At 44.8% G+C, this 9,294-nt stretch overlaps 1 protein-coding gene across 1 annotated transcript in view; it reads right to left on the reverse strand.

Annotated features, from left to right (window-relative positions):
- Positions 1–4,352: 4,352 nt before the first annotated feature.
- Positions 4,353–9,294, reverse strand: part of EIF4E2 (eukaryotic translation initiation factor 4E family member 2) — a 33,546-nt gene continuing 28,604 nt past the window's right edge. The window contains 1 exon segment of the mRNA XM_017886205.1: positions 4,353–7,014. The gene's annotated coding sequence lies outside the window, so the exon portion shown is untranslated.

Consider the following 9,294-nt stretch of genomic DNA (forward strand, 5'->3'; position numbering starts at 1 on the left):
CTGCGAAGAAGAATACACGAGGCCACAGGACAGGGCTCCGGCTCTTGGGGCATCAATGTTAACAGTCCTCTTGTCAGGGACAGGAGGAAGGTCACCTGGAGGGGGACGTTGGATTGACCTACCTGCCTTCTTGGGCTCACAGGGGAGAAGACCTTGATGCCCCTTTCTCTGTCCATTTGGAGTCCTGAGAGGGTGGAGGATGGCAGGTAGAGGGTGCTCTGAGCATTCCTCCCCTGCCGCCTCACAGAGACGTCAAGATGGAGGGCAGGCCCTGGTGTGAAATACTATTGTCTATGTTTACTACAAGGAAGAGGTGGGGTGAGATGAAGAAAGGGAAGTTTTGCTCTCAGGGTGGGAATTTTACTTCCCATACAGTTCACGGAGAGGGTCTGACAGGGCCCGCTGGACAAATGTGGAGAGAATAATTCGGGCAGAGCCAGGCATGGCAGCATGTGCCTATAATCCCTGCGACTCAGGAGGCTGGTGCTGGAGTATCACTCAAATACAGCCTGGGCTACATACCAAGACCTCACCGTAAATTTTTTTTTTTTTTTAAATAAGGTCAGGCACAGTGCCTCATGCCTGTAACCCCAGCTTTGGGAGCTTGAGGCAGGAGAATCACTTGAGGCCAGGAGTTCAAGACCAGTCTGGGGAAGGATGCAAACCCCCACCAGGGACCTCCATAAACAATGCAAAAAAAAAAAAAAAAAAAAAAAAAAAAAAAAAAAAAAAAAAAACCACCGGGGCAGGGTCGGGCAGAGGGACTTTAAGGGAGTATTTATGGTCTGGTTGTGGAAACAGGGAACAGAGATGCCTGGAATCTACATGCCATGGATTTAGGGTAAGGCCAATACTCAGGTCAGGAGGAGGGTGTGGGATTAGGGGAAAGGACAGAAAATGTCACCTTGCTGGCAAAGCCCTGTGCCCTCTTGGCTGTTACCAGGGCCCCAGGAGAGGCTGCCTTGCTCATGGCTCATGGCTCTTGATCCTCCTTGGCCAGTGGGGTGGGGCCTCTGATCTACTAGGATCACTCTGCGGCAGCAGGAGTCATTTTGGAGCTACATCTGATTCAAAGCCCTCTTTCCCAGCAATGAAAATGACTTGCAGACTAGGTGAGCTATAACCTATCCATGTGACAGGCTTAAGAGCTCTGGAATTCTAAATCAAATCCCATCTCTGCCCTTACATGGTGAATGACTTTTTGCGTTACTTAACCTCTGCCTGTTTCTTCATTTGTGAAATGGGGAACCCACAGGGCTCTTGTGAGATTTAAATGAAATATGCATGTAATTTTAGTGTCTAGCAGTTTTCAATAAATGGTACACTTTACAACATATGATACTAATCTCACCCATAGGCAACATCTCCAGCATGAAGCCCACTGGCCTCTTGTCTGCACTTCTGGAGTCCAGATGAGTGAAGGTCACCTGCCCACTGGACTTGGCCCACATGGAGTACACCTGAGCCGCCAATCCTCTTGGAGGCCTTCTTGCCTTTATTTGCTGCATTCCTTCTTCTCCCCTTTGGGCTGCGAGCTCCTCAAGGGAACAGCCTATAGCTTCCTATTCATCTCCCACTCACCCTGCCTGCCACACTGGCCAGCCCACTGGATGGGAGGTAACAGTGTGCTGGACAGACATTCTGAGGGCTGCAGAGGCCCCCTGTGGACCCGGCTCTCCTGCAGCTGGCCCATCAGTGTGCTCTACTTCTACAAATTGTTGGAATGGAGACAGGTTTTTTGTTTTTTTTTTCAGGATATTTGTTTGAGTCAAAATGATCTTGACGGGGAGCTCACTGTTACAGGTCTCATGGAAATAGGCCTGGGGGACAAGATTTGGCTGAGGCTTTCAAGTGACATCAGACAAGACTGCAATCAAGGGAAAGCAGACCTGGGGCCCATGGGCAATCACATGAGATGAGAAATACCAAAAATGTGGACCGTCCAGGTAGCTGGGGGACACAGCTCCAAAAAAGTGATGGTGATGCTGGATTAGTTCCATTGCCCTTTGGCAAACCATGTAAATAGATGCATATTCTAGATGTGAATTTGCATCTCCTGCTTCTCCCAGCATGATCACCCGTGGACTAATGGAATGCCTTACTCACCAGCATAGAATTCCATATTGCTTTTAATCAAGAAACAAATTTCACAGCAAAGAAAATGAGGCAATGGGCTTGTGACCAGGTAATCAGTCATACCACATCTCAGCAGGAGGAAGCAGCTGGACAAACATTAGAGCGAAACGCCTCATGAAGACTCTGTTACAGCACCACTTGGGAGACCACCTTTGGGTGCTGCCCCAAAGGTTCTGCTTTGCATGTATTGTCTCTCCCATAACCAGGATTCATGGGTCTGGGAATCAAGGGATAGAAGTAGGAGCGGTTCCTCTCACCTGTCCCCTCAGCTGGAGTTCTGCTGGTTTGGAGGGCTTGGTTTTTAAAGGAGGAATGCTTCCAGGGAACAACGGCTCACTGAATCGTATCCTGAGGCTCACCTGCTGTTTTGGGCCCTTCTGGGCACTGAATCAACAAGCAAACAAGGGGTTTAGTGACTCGGGTGTATTACCAAGGGAAAACAAACGCTGCTACATTCCAGGGCCAGGGAGAACTGTCTAGAACCCATAATTTTCTGGGGTCCCTTTTACAAAAACGAAAGACTGTAACAAAGGAAGGACAACTAATTCAGACACCTTAGGAATAAAGGTTTGGATCAACCATACCCAAAAAAGAATCCTGAGCAGTGGAGATCCTGGCTGAGGGCAAAGGAAATACAGAATAGGCAGTGGAAAAGGAAGTGATACATAACCGACAGCTTCATGATCATTATAGATGACGTACATATTTTTTTTTTTCTTTTTTTGAGATGGAGTCTCACTCTGTCGCCCAGGCTGGAGTATAGTGGCGCTATCTCGGCTCACTGCAACCTCCGCCTCCCAGGTTCAGGCGATTGTCCTGCCTCAGCCTCCTGAGCAGCTGGGGCTACCGGAGCACGCCACCACGCCCACCTAATTTTTGTATTTTTAGTAGAGACAGGGTTTCACCATATTAGCCAGGCTGGTCTCGAACTCCTGACCTCATGATCCACCCACCTCGGCCTCCCAAAGTGCTGGGATTACAGGCATGAGCCACCGAGCCCGGCTGATGTACATATTCTTGCTTGTTATGTGCACAAATTTTCTTCTCTCATCATTTCATGCAAATTTTTCTGGAAGTAAACTTTACCCTTTAGTGTTTCGGTACCATTCTCTTGTTCTGTATTCTATTCAGAAGGGATTGAAGCTGAATTAGATGAGTCAACACAGCTCTGAGATTGACAGTGACAGGTGGGCTTCACATGTCCTCATTTTTGAGAGAGGGTAACAGCTTCCAATTAATTACATCTTCTTGGGCACAAATAATTGCTTTTCTGGTGGGACAGAAGTTCAAAGGTGTAGAAGGCTGTGCGCAGATGCTGAGTGGCTAACAGGGGCTGTGCCAGTTAGGAAGCTCTTGTCTCTCAGTTCCACACCCGCTCTTTTTAGCTCTGCCTTTGTGATACCAGGGATAGAACTCCACAAACATCTCTGCTTTGCCAGCTGGCATCCTGTTGGATTTTTCCAGTAGATGCCAGTAGAGGGAAGCGTCCACGCTGCAGGTGATCCCAGTTGTCATTTCTGACCTGCTCAGAACCAGCTTCATGATGGGCTCAAAGACCCATGACCAGGTGAGCAACACCCATCCTCAGAGCACTTCTGGAAACTGCTACTTCATTCTTGTGTGGGTTTTTTGCTTTTTTGGTTAGTGTGTCAGTAATTCTTTTTATCACATTATTGAACTGGCATGGTTTCTGTCTCCTATTTGGACCATGACTGACAGACAGAGAGGAGATTTCTATCTACAGAAACTAAGTCTCAAGACTGTATTGTTTTAAATCCTTTGTCAACAATAACTGAGACTCAGCAAAGCCTCTTTCTCCCTCAGTGTTTCATGTGGGCACCAGCCATCGGCATGCCCATGTGTCCCTCCTTAGGCTAAGCTACTTAATATAACAAAAACATTCCAAGCTTAGGCTGAGTGATTTTTACATCAAAATCAAATTCTTTAAACTTTCTTCTATTCCAATATTCCTTACCCCAAGTTAAGGAGAGTTACCAACTATATTTTGATAATAAAAATGTAAATTGAGTTGTGGCAATGATTAATATCAATCAGAGAATATTTCCACAATACATTTGTGTCACTGAGATTGACATTGCCTGGACTATTCCACATATTTCGTTTTGGGATGCTGCTAAGCTTGAGACTCATACACTGAAGGACAGAATTAGTAACAGTACCCCCGGTTCCCTTGTATTAACAAGTCCACAACCTGGTTCTTGCTGATATTTTCCATTTATTACTGCAGTAGATAATTGCTCTGAAAGTGCAACACTAAATCACTCTTGTCATAGCCTCTGCTCCATTTCCACTGGCAAATACTTGGAAATTCATTCTTCGAGCATTGTGGACCACAAGCTTCTCTCTGGGTGGAAAATTATTGCCACTGCCAGTATCACAGGGAAAACACACACACACACACACACACACACACACACACACACACACACACACGAACAGGAGGATTCAAAAAGCAGAGCACTGGAGAGGAGTAGGGGCCAATTTCAAACAGAAAACCCAGCAAAGGGGTTAGAGGAGAACAGCCCCAACTGTGCAAAGTGGAGACCGACTCTCCACTCTCCTCACATTCTGGTTACGTTGGCCCTGGTAGACCTTTCTCCCTTTGTCTCTATAACAGGTGATACCATAATCATAACCGTATCACATCTCAGCATATCAGAGGCCCATGGAGTAAAAGTAGATGAAAAGACCTCTCAAGCTAGTTGGGAAAAATAGAGGGTTTAGATAAACTATTTAATCTCCCACTTAAACCTGTTAGGCAGAACATCTGGGAGAACACTGGGGGTAAGATGCTGCCTAACAGACATAACCCCTTGCTCTAACCAGCCTAAGGCCAGTATGTTTTTGATGGAAAAGACAACTGTCAAATACTACAATGACAAAGAGGAAGGGGAAACATGAGCAGCTCTAGAAAACATAAGATTCAAAACTCTGAATTAAAAAAAAAAAGAAAAGAAAAGAAAAAGAAAAACTATGGACAACACACCTAACCAGTAGGCTTGACCACTCACTCACTCCTAAGCATGCTGTACACATACACACTGACTTCCCCACACACACAACAGTCAGGTAGACGCCCAAAGGAGGGCAAATCCAAATATCAGATCTCTTTGGAATTTTCATGGCAAATCTGAGTTTAGGCAAAAGTGAAGACCTTCCTGGGGTTTTCAAAGACAGCCTTCGCTCCCCATGTAGCCAATGGTGCTCTTGTATTTGCCGAGCCCTTCACAACTGTCTGGACACTAGAATGCACTCTTCATATTCCTGGAATTTAAATCACTGCTAGATCTTATTTAACTTGACCTGTAATAGAAGCACCTCCCTTTTGGCCCCTGTACTCCCCGTTCTTTCAGGAAAAAAGCATCCCCAAAACAGTGGTAATTAGAGGGTGTTCAGGAATGGAAAAGTAGGAGGAGAGTAATATAAATACAATAAGGAAATGCCTGTTATTCTCATATGATTTCTCTAAGACCAGGTGGCCAAGGATCCCCTAGTCTTCAAGGATATGTTTTAAAGAGAGGCCTTAATTTAAGGTACTGCAGTCTTTGCTCACAAGAGCCAAATAAGACAGTGCTACTTGGAGGTTGCTATAGGACTCTGACTCAATTTATTTGAATCCTAGGTGCTCTTTTGACCTCTCTGACTTCAGTCCTTCGGGAGTCAGATCACCCAGCTTCTCTGATGAGTGACTGGTCATTTTTAAAGCATGTCTGCAGTAGTCTTCAAGAGGTTTCTGCCTGCGCATCACGATCAGCACACATTTGCTCATACACATAGCAGGTGATAAGGACTCAACCATTGCAGACAGGCAGAGCCATGCAAATAAAGCCATCCAGCAAGGTCGCCTTTTCCTCAGATGCCCGTTTCGGGATGATAGAATTTGCATACTAAGTGTTAATAGGCCTGGCAATAACCAGCTTTTGCTTCCCTTCCTCAATGAGGGACATGCCAGAAACAGGCTTGCACACAGGCTCTGCTCATACGGGAAACAGGCCTGACACACAGGCTCTGCTCATATGGGAAAATGATTTCAATCACTGTCCAAAGCTCCAAATTCTGTACTTGGAACCTAGATTATAATCCAGCTCCTAATCAAACTAGATTCTGCTCCAGTTCAGTTTACTAAGGCATTCCCTCTAAGCTGCCTCAGTGAAACCTGTAAGAGTCACTGGATTACAATTCTAAGTGTAGCTGTGCCTAAGAAGGAGAGAGTCCCACAGGAGAGGAGACTGGAGGGCATAAGGCAGGGGATGATACAAAATCCTGGACAGTCATCACATCAGTAACACAGCTTCAGAAAGTGGTGGGCTTGGAGGAGGGGAGAGAAAGAAACAAAGTGTCCCAATAATTTAATGGCATAGCTAGAAGAGAGCATTTACAGCTATTCTGGGACTCTCCAACAGAAAGCTTTTCCTGGATGCACGGACATTCATAATACTGGTAACTCTCATCAACAGCTCTGGCATCTACACGTGGCCATGGTACCCTTCGTACAGCACGGGAAGAGAACAACAGGATGCCCAAGAGGCATCTGGACAGGACACAGCGAACAGAAAGGCTGAACGCCCCCCACGGAACCCCATTAAAAAACAATGTTTGTCTATTACAAAGTCACGTTTTCCATTTCTCCGCCTTATAAAGTCAGCGATGCTGGAGGGTGTCTAGCGGAATCCGTCCTCCAGGAATGAGTGCAAAAGGGGAGCGCACGGCTCAGGGACGTCCCTTCAGTGAGCAATGGAAGGACTGGCTGGAGGCCTCCCATCCATTTCGGACAAACACACACATACAGAAAAGGATTATTGCCAGCTTGTGTACTTTCACAATGTGATTTTTGTATTTCGAAAGCTTGAATTGTCCCTGAAAGAAAAAAATGGGAGAAAATAGCGTGTTCAATACAAGGATCATCTATATAGAAGCACATATATACAGGGGGAAGCTGACTCATCAGCCTTTGGGGTCTCCATGACATATCCCGGGGCCTTCTTCACTTGCCAATCTAATGCCAAAACAGCAACCCACCTCCCAAGTCCCTTGTAAAACATCTATTCAATTTTTTTGCAACAGCAAAACATTAGAAACAATTCAAATGCAGATCACGAGGGGACTGGTTAAATATTAATGCTAGGGCACATTCATAGAAATAAAACAGGAAGCTCTCTACTGCTGTGGAAAGGGTTCCAAGAAAAACTGATAGCTTAAAGTAGAATGTGTACACACGGTATGCTACCTTCTGTGTAAGTGGGGGTAGGGAAACAAGGTTATAGGTTCATATTTGCTCATATATGGATTATGAAACTTTGCAAGGCTACACAGGAAACCAACAACAGTGGTTACCTGGGGCAGTGGAGGTGAAAGGGGCACACTAGAAACTGGGCAGATGGAGGAAGCCTGAGAAGGAGACATTCTGTCTCTCTCCCCTTCTTCTTTTAATCTAACAACACACTTTTGAAAACATTGTGTGATTCACCTGGTCTTATGTGAACAACAACAACAAAAAACAACCAACCAACCAACCAAGTAAGAATCCTCAGTTTAAAACTTTGAGCTGCTTACAGAAGGAAAGGATATTCCAGGAAGTAAAATCTGGGTACCTTTCACTTTACAAACATGGTTCTAATTCTTATTCTTCAATATGTGTGTGTGTGTGTGTGTGTGTGTGTGTGTGTGTGTGTTATGTATGTGGGGGATCCCAGTATGTGTCCTCTTAGTTGCCTTTTATTGGATGTAGACAGGCTTGGCCAGCCACTAGTGACCTTTCCTGTCCCACCCTAGAAATCTAATGACATCTTAGCAGGTCCATCACCATCTGAGTCTCAACATTTCAGGTTGGCAGGGACTTTAAAGGCAACCAGTTGCTGTCCTTGCCCAGTGCTTTGGACTTCAATTTGTCAGAAAACTTTACCTGGATTTTGGAGTCATTATTTCTCTTTCATTTTAAAGGGACATTCTAGAAGCTCTGGCTTTGACCTTTGTTTTGTTTTGTTTTTTGAGATAGTATCTCACTATGTTGCCCAGGTTGGTCTTGAACTCTTGGGCTCAAGTGACCCTCCGGCCATGGTCTCCCAAAGTGCTGAGATTATAAGCCCAGCCTAACCTATCTTAAAATTGTTATAATTAACGGGACATATGGCAATTGGTTCAGAGTAAATATGTGCTAAGGAAAGAATATGCTCAGCCCAGCCAAAGAGCAGTTTCTTTCTGTTACTGGCTAACAGATCCTCCTCCATGATGGCGGTCAGCTGACAGTGACCAACAGCGCCCACTACACAAAGAGAATGACTGCAGACAAGAACTGAGAAGGGAAACTGGAGCTGGGATAGGTAAACTCAGGCTGGGAATAAACTGATGCTATCTCAAAAGTTCGTTGGTATTTTATAGCTGGCATGACAACTGTGTGGTTCATTTATCAATGGCTACTTAGCACTTCAACTATCTTCAACTAAAGAGCTGAAGGTTGAAAACCAAGTTAATAGGGTGGTCATCTTTTTAAAAGGCCAATGGTATTTTAAAAAAAACTCCTTTCAAAAGGATAGACCCCTCTGAGATGCTACAAGTAGCTAGCAAAGGATAAGGAACATACCTGATCATAACACAGAGAAAAGCAAGCACAACTGCTGTGTGTGTGTGTGTGTTTGTGTGTGTGTGTGTGTTTGTTATTTCTGAGTTCTCTTAGGGACAATGTGCTGTGTTACAGAGATGCATTATAAAATACACTTTTTTTGTACCTACACTTAATACTAAAGAAAGTGATTACACAGGAACAGATGGCTCTGTTCCATTTCTTCCCTTTTACTGGCACCTCTATGCTCATCTAATCATTGAACACCAGAAGTCTATCAGTAGGGATTCTGCTCTTCTTATTAAAAGAGAGACTAGAAAGTCAGGGGTATGGGAAGGTAGGAGCAGAGAATTTGCTGACTTGGAGAATTATCTATCTTGGAATGAAGGAGATGGTAAGCAAGTGTCTGGCCCCAACTCTTTCAGCTGTTTAGTGATGGAAAGAGGATTTTCAGGGTAATCATTACCATAAGCAGGTCATCTTATCTTTTGGAAGAATTCCTCTATTATGCTAGGTGGGGCAGAAATAAATTCTTTCTCTGTAGCAGATAAACTGGAGAGCTTTAAAACACTTTCTCA

The sequence above is a fragment of the Rhinopithecus bieti genome, unplaced genomic scaffold, assembly GCF_001698545.2.
Source record: "Rhinopithecus bieti isolate Rb0 unplaced genomic scaffold, ASM169854v2 scaffold_13704, whole genome shotgun sequence".
Lineage (NCBI taxonomy): Eukaryota > Metazoa > Chordata > Mammalia > Primates > Cercopithecidae > Rhinopithecus > Rhinopithecus bieti.